General features: G+C 39.6%; 1 pseudogene; it reads right to left on the bottom strand.

The window, feature by feature from the left end:
* Nucleotides 1-472: 472 nt before the first annotated feature.
* On the bottom strand, nucleotides 473-1,089 carry LOC105092150 (ferritin heavy chain-like; annotated as a pseudogene).
* Nucleotides 1,090-14,348: the final 13,259 nt, after the last annotated feature.

Below are 14,348 nucleotides of genomic sequence, written 5' to 3' on the forward strand. Positions count from 1 at the left end.
GATAGTAGCTACGCTAATGGGTGTGAGGTGGTATCTCATTGTAGTTTTGATTTGCATTAATCTAGTGATTAGTGATGTTGAGTATCTTTTCATGTGCTTATTGGCCATTCACCTGTCTTTGAGGTGAATGTCTATTGGAGTCCTTTACCTATTTTTGAATCAAATTACCTGGGTTTTTTGTTGTTGTTTAGTTTGAAAAGTTCTCAATATACTTTTGATAGTAACCCTTATCACATTTATGATTTGCAAATATTTTCTCCCATTCATGGGTTACCTTTTCACGCTGTTGAAAGTGTCTTTGGGGTGGGGGGGCAGCACCAAATTGCTCTATTTGAGGGAAGGGTACAAATGAAAGAACTTAAGTAGATGTTTTGGTACAACCTATAATAAAGGTAAAGGACACTCCAACATGCACGCGCTGCCTTGGTAACCAGGGGAGTCACCAAGGAGATAGGAGAAGCCAGCCTAAGAATTAGCTCTCATTAGCACTGTCTCCCTGGATGGGCTTGTCAAATAGATGCTCTTCCATGCCAGATTCTCCGGCCCCCATCTTGGGCAGATTGATTATGTGGTCTCCCAGTTCTTCGGATTTCACTGGCTCATTCAGGTAATGAGTCTCAGTGAAGTCAACAAGTAGGGGTTGTTTTTGTCAGTGGCCAGCTTGTTTCGTCCGTGGCTTCAGCAGTGACTGAGTCATGCTTTCCAAGTGAAACACACACTCCATTGTATTCAGCCCATTCTCCCAGTTCTCCTGATCTGGTTTCTTGATATCCTGGAGGAAGACTGGATCACCTCATGGGTTCTGCAGCTTCATCAGTTTCTCAGCATGCTTTCTCTCCTCATGAGATCTGATGAAGAGAATATTTGGCAAAGCTCTTCAGAGCTACATTGTTGCAGTCAAAGTAGTAAGACAAGGAGAGGTAGAGGTAGGAGGTGCAGAGCTCCAGGCTGATCTTGTGGTTGATGGTGGCCTCTGACTCCTCATGGTAGTTCTGGTCCATCAGTGAGGGGCCTTGGTGGTCAGAGCGGGTGGCTGCCCAGCACTTGATCAGCAGTGGGGGACCTTGGGGCAAAGAGCACAGAGGAGGGGGCAGAGGGCTGGCTCTGAGCACCAGCAGGCATGGAGGATTCATGCCCCTTCCATTCCAAGCACTGCTGAAGCAGGAAACAAATTGTGGTGATTCTTGGGGAAGACGGTGGAACTGTCCTTTTTTTTTTTTTTAAATTGAGTTATAGTCAGTTTACAATGTTGTGTCAATTTCTGGTGTACAACATAGTTTTTCAGTCATACATGAGTATACATATATTCGTTTTCATATTCTTTTTCACTGTGAGCTACTACAAGATCTTGAATATATTTCCCTGTGCTATACAGGATAAACTTGTTTATCTATTCTGTATATACCTGTCAGTATCTATAAATCTCAAACTCCCAGTCTGTCCCTACTCACCTCCCTCCCCCCTGGCAACCACACAAATAGTTTTTTTTGTGAGTGTGTGGGGAGATAATTAGATCTATTTATTTATTTTTAGAGGAGGTACTAGGGATTGAACCCAGGACCTCCTGCATGCTAAATATGTGCTATACCACTTAAGCTATACCCTCCCTCGGTGGAACTGTCCTTTGATGCACCAAAGTTTTTAATTTTCATGAAGTCCAACTTGTCTGTTTTTTCTTTTGTTGCCTGTGTCTTTGGTGTCATATCCAAGAAATCATTGCCAAATCCAGTGTCATAAAGTGTTTACTGTTTTCTTCTGAGAGTTTTATGATTTAGGTCTTATGTTGAGTTCTGTGATCCATTTTGAGTTAATTTTTGTAGATGGAATTAGGGAAGAATCCAACTTCATTCTTTTACATGTGGCTGTCCAGTTTTCCTAGCATCATTTGTTGAAAAGACTGTCATTTCTCCATTGAATGGTCTTGGCATCCTTGTTGAAAATTGACCATATACATGAGGGCTTATTTCTGGGGTCTCTGTTCTATTCCATTGGTCTATATGTCTATCTTTATGCCACCACCACACCATTTGATTACTATAGCTTTGTAGTAAGTTCTGAAATCAGGAAGTATGAGACCTCCAACTTTGTTCTTCTTTTTCAAGACTGTTTCTGCTATTCTGGGTCCCTTGAATTTCCAGAGGAGTTTTAGGATGAAATTTTCTATTTCTCCAAAAAATAACTATGAGATTTTGATAGGGATTGCATTGAATCTGTAGATAGTTTTGGGTAATATGGGCATTTTAAACAATATTAAGTCTTCTAATTCATGAACATGGGATGTGTTTCCACTTATTTATGCCTACTTTAATTTCAGCAATGTCGTATAGTTTTCGTTGTATGTCTTTAACTTCCTCAGGTAAGTTAATTCCTAAGTATTTTATTCACTTTGATGCTATTGTAGTGGATGTTATTGTAGTGTGACTGTTTTAAAAATATCCTTTTCAGTTTGTTCATCATTGCTTATAGAAGTGCAACTGATTTTTTGTATGCTGACTTTGTATCCTGTTACTTTGCTGAATTCATTTATTAGTTCTAACAGGTTTTTTTTTTTTTTTTTTTTTGGTGGACTCTAAGGTTGCCTACATATAGGATATCATCTGTGAACAGAGATAATTTTACTTCTTCCTTTCTGGCTTGGATCACTTACTTACGTACTTCCTTTCTTCCTTTCCTCCTTCCTTTTCCTAGTTTGTTGAATGGTTTTTTTACCTTAAAAGGGTGTTGAATTTGTCAGATGGTTTTTCTGCACCAATTGAGATGACTATGAAGGCTTTTTCCCTTCATTCTGTTACTGTGGTATTCTTACATTGATCAGTTTTTCATATGTTGAACCCTCCTTGCAGTCTAAGGATAAATTCCACTTGGTCATGGTGTATAATCTTTTTAATATGCCGTTGAATTTGGTTTGCTAGTATTTTGTTGAGGATTTTTGCAATAGTGTTCATAAGGGATATTGGTCTGTAGTTTTCTTGCAGTGTCTTTGTCTGGCTTTGGTATTAGAGTAATGCTGGTCTCATAGAATGAGTTTGGAAGTGTTTCCCCTTCAATTTTTGAAAAGTTTGAGGACAATTTATATTAGTTCTTCTTTCAATGCTTGGTAGCATTCATGACTGAGTCATCAGGTCTAGACATTTCAATTGTTGGGAGAGTGGTTTGATTACTGGTTCACTCTCCTTACTATTATAGGTCTATTCAGATTTTCTATTTCTTTATGATTCAGACTTGGTATGTTTCTAGGAATTTGTCCATGTCATCCAGGTTATCCAATGTTTTGACATACCAGTTGTTCATAGTACTCTCTGGTAATCCTTTTTATGTATGTAGACTCAGTAGTGATGTCCCCACTTTCATTTACTTTGTTTTAGTAATTTGTGTCGTCTCTTTTTTCCAAATTATTCTAGCTGAAGGTTTGTAAATTTTGCTGATGTTTTCTGATTTTTGGCTTCATTGATTTTCCCTATTGTTTTTCTACCCTTTATTGTATTTATCTCATCTCTAATCTTAATTATTTCCTTCCTTCTGCTAGCTTTGGGTTTATTATTTCCTTTTTCCTAGTTTCTTAGTTGTAAAGTCAGGTTGTTGATTTGACATATTTCTTGTTTTTCAATGTAAGTGCTAGTAGTTGTAAATGCCCCCCTTAGCACTGCTTTTGCTGTGTTCCGTAAGCTTTGGTATGTTGTATTTTTGTTTTCATTAGTTTCTAAATATCTTCTAATGTCTCTTCTGATTTCTCCTTTGATTCATTGGTTATTTAAGAGTGAGTTATTTAATTTCTACACATTTATTAATTTTCCAGTTTTCCTTCTGTTACTGATTTCTAACTTGAGATTCCTACAATGTGTATGGTGGTTTGCTTAGTGATGTCCTACAGTTTCTTTAGGCTCTGTTCACTTTTATCTTTTCATTCCTCACATTTGATAATCTCCATTGTCCTATCTTCAAGTTTGCCGATACTTTATTCTGCCTGCTCAAGTCAGTTTTTGAAATTTTCATTTCAGTTATTAAATTTTGCAGTATAATAGAGTTTCCTTTTAGGTTTTCTATTTCTTTATTGACATTCACCATGTCTTTTAGTTCTTTGAGCATCTTTAAGATGGTTTTTTAAGCAGTCTTTTTATAGGAGGTCCGCCATCTGGTTTTTCCTGGGGTAGTTCTGTTGGTGTGATTTGTGATTTTTTTTTTTTTTCCTTTGAATGGGCTTCTTTCTCTGGGACATTCCTGTTCTTTGTATGCCTTGTGATTTTTTGTTTGTTTGTTGTTGTTGAAAACATGAACATTTGAATTTAATGAAATCAGATTCTTTCCCTTCCCCAAGGTTTTTTGGCTTTGATTTTGTTTTGATTTGCTTTTTTAAAAATTTCTATAAGCTTTCTCTGCCAAGGATTAGTCTGAGGTATAGACTTACCTCTTCTCAGGTCTCTTTTGAACCTGTGCCCTTCCCTGGGCATGTGTGGTGACTTTCTAATTTCTCAGATGCTTTTGAATGTCCTAGTGTTTAATGTCTGTTTCCCCAAATGGGGAAAATAGGAAAAAGAAGTGGGAGGGGGCATTCCTTTAAATCTTGTAGAAGTTTCTTAAGTTGGATGGGAAGAGGCTTGTACCAATGCAGGGGGTGCAGTGCAACAGTGGCTGCCCATCTCTGTGTCTGCACTTCTAACATCAGCAACAGCAGTTAGCGATTAGGACACAGATCACCAGTATTTAGAGGACAGGATCCTTATTGCCCGCCCTGCTTTCCACAAGCTGTGTGCAGGTTAGTCCAGAAATGCATGCACAGCTACCTACCATGGGGCTGGCAGGCGGGGCATTAGTGCTTTATACTATGCTGAGAGTTGAAGCTGACCAAAATAGCTTCCTGGAAATTACAAACCTTCAGTAGACTCCAGAGTTCCTAAATAGTTACATCAGATTCTGCCAGCTCAGTTGTTGCCCAGGTGAGGGAGACAGATTCCTGGTGCTTCGTATCTGCTATTTTCCCAGAATCCTCTCTTCAACTTTGATTTATTAAATTGTAATTTTCTATCCTATAGTACATATTCTAAAACTACACCAAATTTTGAAGAACAAGGCAGGAATATAAACATCTAAATTAAAAAGTTTGTAATTGATAGCAAAGGAAAAGCAAGGTCATTTGAAGTGATAGTAAAAGATTATTTCAGTGCTGGCTTCTGGTGGGCCTCTCCTCCCCCAGAATGTTCACGTTCTAATTCCTACATCCTGTGAAAATGTGAGGCTACATGGTAAAGGGAAATTAAGTTTGCAGATGAAATTAGGGTTGCTAATCAGATGATCTAGAGATGAGATTATCCTGGTGGACTTAATATAATCACAAGATTCCTTATCAGTGGAAGAGGGAGAAGCAGAGAGATGGCAACGTGATAAGGACTCAGCCTGACGCTGCTGGTTTTGAAGGTAGAGGGATGAAGCCATAAGCCAAGGAATAAAGGCAGCCTCTAGCAGCTGGAAAGAGGTGAGGAAATGGCTTCTCCTCTAGCGCCTCCACAAGGAACACAGCTGTACCAACACCTTGATTTTAGCCCAGTGAGACTCATTTTGAATGTCTGACTTTCAGCACTGTTAGATAATACATTTTTATTGTTTAAGCCATGAATTTTGACATGGCAGCAATAGGAAAACTAAAAATGGATTGACAGGGGTAGGGGTATAGCTCAGTGATTGGTACAGTGTATGCTTAACATGTACAAGGTCCTAGGTTCAATCCCCAGTACCTCCATAAAATAAAATGAAAAAATTACTCTAATTATTACCCGCCACCTCCAACCCCCCCCCCCAAATTAAAAAAAAAATCCAAATTGTCTCTTCATCCATATACATGGATTGGCAGAAGGGGAAGGTGAGGCGGCCAGGAAAGATGGAGGTGCTGTTTGTTATACAGGGGCGAGAGCAGTAGACGTGAGTTAGAAGACCAGTTGAGGTTCCTGGTTCGGCCAGTGACCACCTGTGTGACCCAGATCACGGTACTTAGTCTGTCTGTGTCTCTGTAGCTTAACCTGTGAGAAGCAGTAGTAATAATACCTCCCCGCATGGCGGCTGTGAGGAGGAAACGGGCGGTCTGTGTGGGCCCTTAGCACGGCGCCCGTGCTAAGCCCCAGCCACGTGATCCGCGCCTGCTGCTGATCCTGCTGCCACTTTTATATATGTGTGTGTATTTTTTCGGTGATTAGATGTTTATTCACAAAATCATCTGCATAACATAGACATACTTATCCAAAATTCACTTTCCACGTGAAGTGATACAGATTAAAATCACGTTCGAATGTTGAACATAACAAGGGTCTATTTAAGTGAGTGTTCAGTTAAGCCCACCCGCCCCTAATCTCATTTCAGGCGAGGAGACTCCTGCACAGCAGAGGGCAGGCCTGGCCTTCCAGAGAGGAAAACCAGACCATCTCAGCGAAAGCAGTTCTTCCTGAAACCCTGATTGGCAACTCCAGCTCCAGGTGGGTGGAATTAAATTTGCTTCTTCGCAGTCATGATTATCATGTACCAACTTAGAGTGTGAGTCTTTCAGCTTTTGGAATGATTCAGAATATGTAGATCTATAGAATATTAAGTAGGATGCTAATATTTGCAACTGGGGATCTTTCTAATGTAATTCTATTTTTTACTTCTAATTGAAAGTCATTTTGTATTGTATATACAATTCACACAGTTATACATAATCTAAACTTTTGTGAGCACAGGATTATTTCTAAGTAAAAACTTGTAAAAGCAGTAGAGAGAGTTCCCATGTATCCTTCACTCAGCTGCCTCCAATGAGAACATGAAAACCAGCAAACTGACCCTGGTACAGTGCTAACCATAACACACTACGGATTTTCCTCAGATTCACAGTTCTTACATGTACTGGTTTTCCGGTTTTTTGCTACGCAGTTCTGTGAAATTTTATCACATGTATAGACTTGCGTAACCACTGCCACAGTCAGGATACAGAACTGTTCCATTGCCGCAAAGAAACGCCCTGTACTGCCCCTGATAGTCACTCTCTCCTCCTGTCGCCGACCGCTGCGAATGACTGCTCTGTTCTCCATCACTGTCATTTTGTCATTTCGAGAATGTTATGATAAATGGAATAATACAATATGTAAACTTTTGAGATTGGCTTTTTTCACTTGAAGCCCTTGAGGCTCATCCAGGTTGTAGCATCTTCAAGAGTTTGCTCCTTTTTAATAATGAGTAGTATCCCATTATATGAGTGGCCCACAGTTTATCCATCCACCTAATAAAAGATATTTGGGTCGTTTCCAGTCTGTAGTTCTTACAGAGGAAACTGCCCCAGTCACACCTTGGAGACAGTGCAGGTTCCGTCCCAGGCCACTGGATTAGTGAATATTGCAATTCAGTGAGTCGCACGAAGGTTTTGGTCTCCCAGTACATATAAAAGTTGTGTTTACACTGTACTGTAGTCTATTAGGTGTACCATAGCATCATGTCTCAAAGAATAATGTATATATCTTAATTAAAAAATACTCTAAGAGGGGAGGGTGTAGCTCAGTGGTAAAGCATGTGCTTAGTATGCATGAGGTCCTGGGTTCAATCCCCAGTTCCTCCATAAACAGGCAAACAAACCTAATTACCCCTCTCAAATACTTTATCTTGGTTTAAAAAATGCTATTTAGCTAAAAGATGCTAACCATCATCTGAGCCTTCTGCAAGTTGTATAGTGACATCAGTGATCACCAATCACAGATCATCGTAACAAATACAATGATAATGAAACAGTTGAAAATATTGTGAGAATTCCTAAAATGTGACATAGAGATAGGAAGTGAGCAAATGTTGCTGGAAAAACAGCACTGACTTGCTGGACCCAGTGTTGCCACAAACCAGTTTGTAAAAACAAACAAACAAACAAAACCTCACAATTATCTGTGACGTGCAATAAAGCAAAGGACAATAAAACGAGGTCTGCCTGCACAAGTATTCGTGTATAAGCTTTCATTTCTCTGAGATAAAAACCCAGCTTTATAAGGTTTTAAGGGTTAAGTAAGATCATTAATGTTGAGATGCTTTGTAAATGGCAATGATTTGTTCGAATTTAAGGTATATTACTCTGAGTTGTATTAATGATGATAAACAGTGGCAAAGGACTGAAAAAAGGTATAGGAAAAGAAGTGGTAGGAGTTGATGGCAGATAGGATGGGAAGCAGGGACTCAGTTTTGAGCTTTTTCTTTTGGAGAAAATGAAATGATGTTTGCTAGTTAACAGAAGGAGTGAGATTCTGGGGCAGCCTTTCATACAGTGGAAATGTAGGATTGAATTCAAAACAAAAGGTTGAAATATCTTGGTACATTGGCAATGCACCAGCCTCTGGGGGGTATCCACAATTCATGCAGAGAATATTAACTGAAAGAAAGATGAACAGAAAGAGAAAGGCAGATTCATTCATTCATTCACCAACAAATATTTCCTGGGCCCCTCCCTCCCTCCTTTCTTTTTTCCCTTCCTCTTTCCCTTCTTTCCTTTCCCTCTCCCTCCCTCCCTTCCTTTCCATTTAGGCAGGTACTGATGTCCACATTTATTTGAAGGACCAGAAAAAGGAAATCACAAATAGTGATGTAGTTCCTTCCTACTCCTGCATCACTGGCCCCGCAGACAGGGCTGTTCCCTGAGCCATCCGCCCATCCTCGCAGCTCTCCTCTAGACAGATGTGTGATCTCACTTTGCCACTGCCCTTTCCTTCTCTTCAGGGGTGGGCAGTAGGGAATGGGGAAGGAGTGAGCTCAAGATCAGTTTTAAAGAAACAAAATATTACAGATACAACTGAAGCTCCTTTTGAATCCCTTCTCAATCTCCGTTCCCTCGCCCCCTACTGCTATTACCCTTCCTCCCGTGTGGTCATGCTCCTGGTGCACGTGACTGTGTCCAGGACCAGCAGAGGCTGTTGTTTAAGAGTGACATAAGTGGCATGTTGAAGGTAAGCTTTTGCAACTTGCTTTTCCAGGCACCATTATGAGTTGAGGTTTATACATATTGATACATGTTGTTCATTCATGTAACTGCGTTGCTTAAATAGTCTACATTTATTCATCCGCTTCTTTATTGGTGGTTTCTAGTTTTTCGCAATTGTGGACAGTACTGTGGTGAATATTTTTTTGTGGTGTCCCCTTAGGTACATGTATGACGGTGTCTCTAGGGCAGTGAATCTCAAAATGTAGCGCCTGAATCAGCAGCAGCCACATCAGGATGATTTGGGACTTGTTAGAAATCCAAGTTCTAGGTCCTCAACCCAGGCTTCCTCAATCAGAACCCTGGGGTGGGGCCCAGCAGGCTGTATTTTAACAGGTTCTCCAGTCATTCAAATGCAAGTTAGAGTTTGAGAATTACTGCTCTTGGTATACGTTTTATAGTAGAGTTGCTGGGTTAAAAGATATGTGTATTTTCAACTTTATGAGATTTAGACAAATTGCCTTGAAAGTAATTGTGCTAATTAACATTCCTAAATATTGTCTGACAGTCTATAGCTTTTCTTAACTTTTTAAACAAGTAACTGTTGTCATACAGAAGCTTTACACTGTAATATAGTTGAATTTATTAAAATTTTTCTTTATGTTTTGTGTTTTTGGTCTTGTTTGTGTCTGAGTGCCAGAGAGAGTTTCCTAAATGGTCTTCTAATCATTTAAAATGTTTACTTTTCCCATTTGGGTCTTTAAACTGTCTGAAATTAATTCAAATATAGTAGTACCTTTTTCTGACCTGCACTTGCTGGACAAATAGGGCTTCTGCCAACTTAAAAAAAATCTAGATAGTTGCCTCAAAGATAAAAGTATCATAGGTAGAGGTTTGATGGGGGTGGGGCGAAGGGTGATGTGGAGAATACACATATGTGGTAAAAACGATTTTAAAGAGCCAAAGCATTTGCTGTAATGAAAAACACGTATTTACTTGAATTTAAGATCACTAGGGGAGAAGTTGGTTCTGTCCTTTTCTTTCCCTTTTTAACAGAGGCAGAGGTAGTGGGCATTGAACCCAGGCCCTTGTGCATGCCACGTATGTGCTCTACACTGAGCTATACCCCCAGCTTCTGGGGTTGTTTCGTATGACTGTTTTATTTACAGTGCCGTGTGTTTCTTGGACTTACTTGTTTTCATGCATCATGGATGCCATTGTGTATGGTTCCCATTAAGCACACACAGGCTGTGAAAATTGCACTGTTCTAAAATACTGCATTACTTCTGTCTATATTTGGATGCGTATGCCCGCAAGTCGTCCCCTACGTTAGTCAGCACTAATTAATAATTAACCCATGAACTTGGTATTATGTATTCTTTGATATGAGGTTCTTAATACAAATGCCAAGAAACGAGGGGATTTGGGGGTCATTTGTAGTTCACTGGGAGAGTTTTTCAATGCTTTTAGCGGACCCACACGACTCCCCATTCAAATCCCAGTGCCTGGAACAATGATTCACACATAGCAGAAGGTTTCTAAATGTTGATTCACTGATGGGTTGCAGAAAGGGCTGAACTGCCCAGACTTTTTGACTCGTTCTGAACTCTGCTTCGAAGTGCTAGTCCTGAAGAAGAGGAGCTTAAATGGTAACTCACATGCACCACAGAGCAACAAGCATATGGGCTGCTCACCTGCCATTTTAAGTGTTTAAAATTTTCAACAAAAATGATGCTTTGGAAAGATTTATTAATGTATAATTTATACATTCGTATTTGTTAGGCCTAGCCTAGATTTTTAATTTAAATTATTTTGTGTTCAACTAAAATTTTTTTTGGTGAACTGACTTGTGCTATACTCACCTCTAAGGACATAGTGGTGAGGAAGACACAGTTCCTGCCTTAACTTATTCAGGGTGATGTCCCCTCTCTGGGTTATAACTATGGCAAACGAAGTCAGTCCACTTTTAGTCCACTGCTAATATCTTTTGGGGATGGAGGAAATGCCTTGCAAAATTTCTTACCTTAGATCTAAAAAGGTGAAAATCTTCAGTCATATGCCTGAGCTGACAAACACTGATTCCTAGCAGGCCTTCTAGAATTGAGTAAAAGATTCAACAGCGAGGGAAGCAAAGCTTCAGAGGGCAGACTTGATCTGCATGTTGGCTGGTGGTAGGAGACAGTCGGAAGCAATTATTATTCTAGCTACACCATTACACATTACACATTACACAGCCGTGAAGAATTTTCTTGCCCAGTGGGGGCCCTCCCACCAACTGGGAACCGACCAGCATTTGCCAGTGTGGTCCACAGCCTTCCTCCCACCCAAGACACAAGCGCCTTTCCTCACAGCCAGTTCTCCCACTTCCTTCTTTGTTTTGCTCTGCTCCGCTCAACTCCGGGCCTTGCAAGATAATGCCTAGAGGTTCAGTTTTATCACTATAGAAATCAGATGAGCCTACAGGTTATTTGGTTTTAATTATCATTTGTTAAAACGATCAATGGAGAGGATTTAGTCATTCAAATGGGTAATGGTGGGACATTTAGGTAATTACGACTGTTGACTGTTCTCTCTCTGCTAATTGTTTTATTGGGCAAGATTTATATCTAGATCTTGAAAAAGAGTGGTTGAAGCTGAGGGTATGTGTAACAGGCCAGCGTTTTGGGAGGAAGTGGTGGAGAGAGATGTGGGCCTAAGCCTTTACTCTCCACTGTGTTTCAGTCTCTTCCTATTCCAAAGAAGAGATGCAAGTAAATCATCCCTTGAGGCTCAGGGAAAAGACCCCCAAGTCAGATTCTGTCTATATTTGGATACTTGTGCCCTCAAGTAACCCCCTAAATTAGTCAGCACTGATTATTAATTAACCCATGTGCTTGGTATCATGTTTTCGTTGGTAAACAGACTTAGCTTATATGCAGGTCTCTTTTTTCAAATATTCTTTTCCATCCTTTCTGGTGATCCAAGTCTTACCCTTTCTTCATGGGCTGATTTCAAAACCACTTATTCATTCAAATCCCTTTACTCTTTATCATTCATTCAAATTTATTACTTCAACCAATGAACTATGTGTTAGGTCCTGTGGTGGCCCTGGAATGACAACAGTGAGAAATTTAAAAAAAAAAAAAGTTTAGCTTGTTCCCCGACACCACCTAGTGTGAAAAATTCTTCCACGACACTAGTGTTTGTATTATTGTGGTTTGAATATTACCTGGCCTCAGTCTACAGTTATCAAACATAATATGATGATAACAATGCTCACATAAAATCCTGAAAAGTACTAAATGAGGATAGCTGAGATTAAAAGTAGGCTGCTTTAAATACGAAATGTGGTTGAGATACTGATAGGAAATAACTCACAGAGACTATGCTGGAAAAATGAAAAGATGGACCATTTTAAAGGCCTTTTTATTTCCATGTGGTATTAAGTCCGGGTCTGGCCGTGGAGACATTCTTAGCTGTTACTCTAGACTCAGCTTCCTGCATCCCTGTCACCGTATCTGCAAGTCTCACCATTTCTACTACCTAAATATCTTTTGGAAACAGCTCACCTCTCCTTTCCCTCTTTGGGGAGACTTCTGGAGTCCCCCACCGTACTTCCCCCAAACCAGACTGGCTAATGTAGGTGGTCTAGGAAATCCTTGAACTTGTCTCTATCACACTGTATTATAAAGGTTTGGCCATTGACAGCCTTTATCAGTCTGTGAGTTCCTTAAGAGGAGGCATCATGTCTTACTTAATTTTTGTGTTCTCGTCACCAGCAGAGTGCCTGGCACAAGACAAGTACTTAATAAATTTTTGCTGAATTAAAAAATGAATTTAATAAACCAGGGAACAGTTTCCTTAAAACTCACAAGGGGGCAGCAAGGAATACAACTCTTTTCTATTGTCTGCAAAATCACGCATCTTTGGAGCTAGAAGAAATGTTAGATTGGTTGAATGTCAATGAACTTTTCTTCTCCTTAGAAGGCGCAAATATTTCTTTAGAGGACTTCACTGAACTCACAGGGCTCCCTTTGAGCGCTGCCTCACTTCCAGGCTTTAAGACATCTAGTCTATTGGTCATCCTCGCAAATGTGAATATTTAGCCATAGCTCTGTGCTTAGTTGCCTTGACGCAGTCCCTTAAGATTATATAAAATCCTATGCACTGCCTAGACGGAAGTTTTGAATATAGTATTTGTTTGGCTTCTTGATTTCTTACATGATCACATAATTTTACCACTCTAATTTTTAGTACCAGCTCCCCACTTTAAGAGATGAAGAAATGGAGGCCTAGACAGGTTAAAAGATTTGCCTTTGTTCACACAGCAAATTAGTGATTGAACTGGAGCCAGATTCCCAGTCTCCTACTTCTTATTGTCTGAAGGCCAGGACGCAGCAGATGCTTTGGTTGGAAACAAGCATAATTTGGGGTACACAGACTTAGCACCCAGTTCCTCCTAGACAAACGAGTGTGTGCAGTTCAGTCTCAAAGCTTAGATGTTAGCATCTAACTACAGTGAACAAGGGTTTGTACACGTTCTCCTTTTTCTTGATTGAATAAGGAAATACAAATAAAAAACAAGACCTTCATAATCTCACAATTCTGAAATAATACAATCCCCAGTAAAGGGGAGGAGAAAAGTTTTCTTTGATTCTCTTCAGGTCCCTGGCTGGGTCTGAAAATTAAACTGACAAAGACAGACTAGCAGGAGGAAAACATACAAATGTTACTGAAGTTTTACCTGTACATGGAGCCTTCACAGGAGAATGAAGGCCCCCAGGAGTGACCAGAGCAGGAAGTTTTGGTACTTTTTAGACAAACAATAAATTTGTGAAGAATTCCAGTGTAGAGCACAATTTTTCAGTTATACATGATCATGTGTATATTCATTGTCACTTTTTTTCTCTGTGAGCTACCATAAGATCTTGTATATATTTCCCTGTGCTATACAGTATAATCTTGTTTATCTGTTCTACAATTTTGAAATCCTAGTCTCTCTCTTCCCACCCCCTGCCCCCTTGGCAACCACAAGTTTATATTCTGTATCTGTGAGTCTATTTCTGTTTTGTATTTATGCTTTGTTTGTTTGTTTGTTTTTAGATTCCACATATGAGCGATCTCATATGGTATTTTTCTTTCTCTTTCTGGCTTACTTCACTTAGAATGACATTCTCCAGGAGCATCCATATTGCTGCAAATGGCGTTATGTGTCGGTTTTTATGGCTGAGTAGTATTCCATTGTATAAATATACCACATCTTCTTTATCCAGTCATCTGTTGATGGACATTTAGGCTGTTTCCATGTCTTGGCTATTTGACACAACATTGTAAGATGATTATAAATCAATAAAAAATGTTAAAAAAAAAGAAATTAAAACAAATATCTACACAAAAAGATAGTACATGAAGGTTCATAGCAGCAAAAAGTAGAAAACATAAGTGTCCATCAGTTGAT

Source organism: Camelus dromedarius, chromosome 5, assembly GCF_036321535.1.
Source record: "Camelus dromedarius isolate mCamDro1 chromosome 5, mCamDro1.pat, whole genome shotgun sequence".
NCBI classification, from domain to species: Eukaryota; Metazoa; Chordata; class Mammalia; order Artiodactyla; family Camelidae; genus Camelus; species Camelus dromedarius.